This window comes from Chrysochloris asiatica, unplaced genomic scaffold, assembly GCF_000296735.1.
Source record: "Chrysochloris asiatica unplaced genomic scaffold, ChrAsi1.0 scaffold00254, whole genome shotgun sequence".
Taxonomy (NCBI): Eukaryota; Metazoa; Chordata; class Mammalia; order Afrosoricida; family Chrysochloridae; genus Chrysochloris; species Chrysochloris asiatica.
Genome location: NW_006408772.1, coordinates 2760728 through 2765319, shown reverse-complemented (window position 1 = coordinate 2765319; position 4592 = coordinate 2760728).

The following is a 4592-nucleotide window of genomic DNA, read 5'->3' as shown; positions in this document are numbered from 1 at the left end:
AGAGGCTGTAAATCTTTACTGGGGCAGAAAGCCTCATCTTTGTCCCATGGAATGGCTGGTAGTTTCAATCTGCTGACTTTTAGGTTAGCAGCCCGACTTACAACCACTATGCTACTGAGCTCCTTTTTTAAACTCAGTAAAGTTTTTTTAAAAGTCAAATGTAGTTCAGACACCAGAGATCCAGAGTTTACAAAAACTGGGTAAAACGACAAACAACAACAACAACAGCAACAACAACAATTTATGACTGAAAAACGTTATGAAAAGATAAGTTGAAAAATTCACTGAAGAGTTCATGTTGGATTTTTTTTTCTAAAGTCTGAGTCTCCATAATTAAGATTTTCATTTCCAAATGAGTGAGAAAATTATACTTTTATTGAACTTTTTTTTTAAAAAAGTAAACTGCTAGTTTTGCTGATCTTGGATTCTCTTATGGCTCTACATTTATAGTGACAACGTTTATTTATTTTAATGTTGGCATTTAAAAATTAAGACTGTTTGAGTTTGATGTATAAAGTTGGTTTCTACATGGTACGACTGTGTAAACTAGGTCATCCAGTAGTTACAGTTCTTCTAACACATTAATTAAATGCATTCTAAGGGGATGAGTCCTGGTGTGACGCTGCTGGATAATGTGCTGAACTGCAAGGTCACTTTGAACTGTATTGTTGAGATGCTCCTCAGAAACCCTATGCAGGTTTGCTATGAGTCGCAACCGACTCAATGTCACCTAACAACAACCGACTCAATGACACTTAACAACAGCAATAAGGTGATGAGGGCTACAGGGCCCTTCCTCTTGGGCCAAATAACACTGTTTCTTAGTCTTTCTCTACATTTAGTACCACAAAGGATAAATTTGCATCACAATTTAATTTAACTTTAAATTATACAAGAAATACCTTTTAAGTATCTATATCTATGATGTGCAAAGGTATATATGCTCAAAATGCCTGGCTATCTTTGTTTGCCACCACTCATCTGTCAGTTTGACACAGTGTGGTGGCTTGCATGTTGTGATGCTGGAAGCTATGCCACCAGTATTTTGAATGCTGGCAGGGTCACCCATGGTGGATTCCTTTCTGCTGAGCTTCCAGACAAACACAGACTCAGAAGAAGTGGTCTATTTCCCAACATTTAGCCTCTGAAAGCCTTATGAATAGTAGTGAAACACTGCCAGATAGCACAAAATATGGCCTATTGAAACATGATGAACAATTCCAGAATATTGTCAGATGTAGTGCCAGAAGATGAGACCCTGAGGTAGGAAGGCACTCAAGATGCGACTGGGGAAGAGCTGCTTCCTCAAAGTAGAGTTGACTGTGATGACATGAGTTAGAGTAAAGCTCTCACGACCTTCATTTGCTGATGGGGCACAATTCAAAATGAGGAGACACAGTAGCACACATCCACTAATAACTGGAACATGCAATGTATGAAGTATGAATCTAGGAAAACTGGAAGTTGTCAAAAATGAACTTGATATACTAGGCATTAGCTGAAATAGACTGGTATTGGCCATTTTGAATCTGACACAGTTTACTATTCTGGGGATGACAAACTGAAGAGGAATGGTGTCACATTCATCATCTTAAAGAACATTTCAAGATCTGTCTTGAAGTACAATGCTTTCTGTGATAGGATAATGTCCATATACCTACAAGACAGGCCAATTAATACCACTATTATTCAAATTTGCACACCAACCACTAATTCCAGTGATGAAATTGAAGAATTTGACGAACTTTTTCAGTGTGAAATCGATAAAACATGCAATCAAGATGCATTGGCAATGACTGGTGATTACAATACAAATATTGGAAACAAAGAAAAGGATCAGGAGTTGGAAAATATATAGAAATGATGCTGTAGGATAGAATTTTGAAAGACCAATGACTTCTTCATTAAAAATACCTTTTTAAGCAACATTAATGACAATAATACATATGGATGTCATTAGATGGAATACACAGAAATCAAATTGACAACATCTGTGGGAAGAGACAGTGGAAAAGCTCCGTATCATCAGCTTAACAGGCCTGGGACAGACTGTGGAACAGACCATCAATAATTCATATGCCAGCTCAGGCTGAAGCTGAAGAAAATTAAAACAAGTCCACAAGAGCCAAAATATGACCTTGAAAATATCCCACCTGAATTTAGAGATCTCAAGAGCAGATTTGATGCATTAGATACTAATGACTGAAAACCATTAGAGTTGTGGGATGACATCAAGAACATCATATGGGAAGTAAGCAAAAGGTGATTAAGAAGACAAGGAAGAAAGAAAAGACCAAAATGGATGTCAGACTTTGGAACTGTTTACCAGTGCAGAGATGCTAACACAAATAGAAGAAATAAGGAGGCAAAATAGCTGAACAGAAAATTTCAAAGGGTAGCTCTTGAAAATGAAGTCAAATATTGTAATGAAATTTGTACAGATGTCAAGTTAGAAAACAAAAAGGGTAGAACACACATAGCATTTCTCAAGTTGAAAGAACTGAGGAAGAAATCTAAGCTTAGACTTGTGATACTGAAGGATTCTACGGGCAAAACATTGAATGATGCAGAAAGCATCAAAAGGAGATGGAAGGAATACACAGAATCAATGTGCCAAAAAGAAATAGATAATGTTCAGTCATTTCAAGAAGTAACATATGATCAAGAGCCAACTGAAAGAAGAAATTCCATTGAAAGCACTGGCAAAGAACAATGCTCTGGCGGCTGGGGACTCTGGACTCTGCGAGGGAGGGCTCTGTGTGTTGATGTCCGGGGGCAGGCTTGTGGGGTGTATCCTTTGGCTGTTTGATGACTCATGCAGGGAATTGTAATCATTGCAATGAAACCAAATAAGATAGGATGAATGTAAAGCTAATGTTCTCCCATGTAAACTATCACATTTGTTGTTGGCAGGTGCCATCGAGTCGGAACCAACTCATAGCGACCCCATGCACAGCAGAACGAAACAATGTCCAATCCTTGGCCAACCTCACTACAGCTGCCACACTTGACGCCATCAATGATGCCACCTGGCTGATCCATCTCGTTGGGGGTCTTCCTCTCTTTCTCTGGCCCTCTATCTTACCCAGCATGACATCCTTCTCTAGCGACTGTTCCTTCCTGACAATATGTTCAAAGTATGAGAGACGAAGCTTAGCTATCTTGGCCTCTAAGGAGCACTCTGGCTGCACTTCTTCCAAAACAGATCTATTGGTTCTTTTGGCAGTCCATGGTACTTTCAGTATTCTCCTCCAACACCACAGTTCAAAGGCATCAATTCTTCTACGATCTTCCTTATTCGCCATCCAGCTTTCACATCCATATGAGGTTATTGAAAATACCATGGCTTGGGTCAGGCGTACCTTAGTCATAATTCACAATAATAACTAAAAAAAAGAAAAAGAAAAAGAAAAGAACAATGCTATGGGCACTAATGAAATACAAATGAAATCTTTCAACAAATTGATGCAGCACTGGCGGTACTCACTCATGTATGCCAAGAGTTTTGGATGACAGCTACTTGGCCCACTGACTGGAAGAGATCCTCATTTGTACTCATTCCAAAGAGGGGTGATCCAACAGAATGTGGAAACAATTGGACATTATCACTGATATTGCATGCAAGTAAAATTTTGCGGAAGTCTTCCTGAAATCCTGATGCCACCTTCTTCTTCATATAACACAGCTTCTTAGATTATTTGCTCAGCACAGAGATTGAGTAAGTATGGTGAAAGAACAGTCTTCCTTATTCATTGTCCAACAACAACAACATCTTTTTTTGATTTGTAGAAACTGAGTGATAGTTATAATAACACTGTCGGTAGTTACATTTTGTTTATGTTCAGATGAATTTTGGAGTCATAACACACCTTTTTGTTGTTGTTAAGTGCCATGGAGTCAGTTCTGACTCATTGTAACCTGTATAGGGTCCGAGGAGTGACTGGTGAGTTTGAAACAACGATCTTTCTATTCAAACTGACCTTATGGTTCAGTGCTTAGCCTGCAGCACCATCCTGGGATTTATATCACACCATATACTTGGAGGTGAAATTGGAATTGTAATGCTGGATGACTTGATTAGGCTTGTGACAATTCAAATAGGTGCTGGATGTTTGATTTTAGTCTTAGCCATATAGGTAACTGAGAGTTGCTACTAAACCTCATTTTTGACCACCTTCTTTGTTTACTTTTGTTCTCTACCACAAGAATGATTGTTGTTGTTGTTGTTAAGTGCTGTCGAGTCGGTTCCGACCCATAGCGACCCTGTATAGGGTTTCCGAGGGTGTAAATCTTTACAGGAGTAGAAAGCCTCATCTTTCTCCCGCGGTGCAGCTGGTAGTTTCGAACCGCTGACCTTAAGGTTCGCAGCCCGATTCGTAACCACTACAGGGTGATTAGTGGTCATGAAATAATCCATATTACTAATGCTTTTTAATTAGTGAACTCTTAACAGTGGTGGATTATGACTGAGGGAAAAAAAGTCTATTTTTTTCTTTATAAAATTTAGAAAGTACTCAACTCCATTAATTTTTTAAAGATCAGTCCTTTGTGACTTTCCCCCCTTTACTCAATCATCTCTACTTATTAAACCA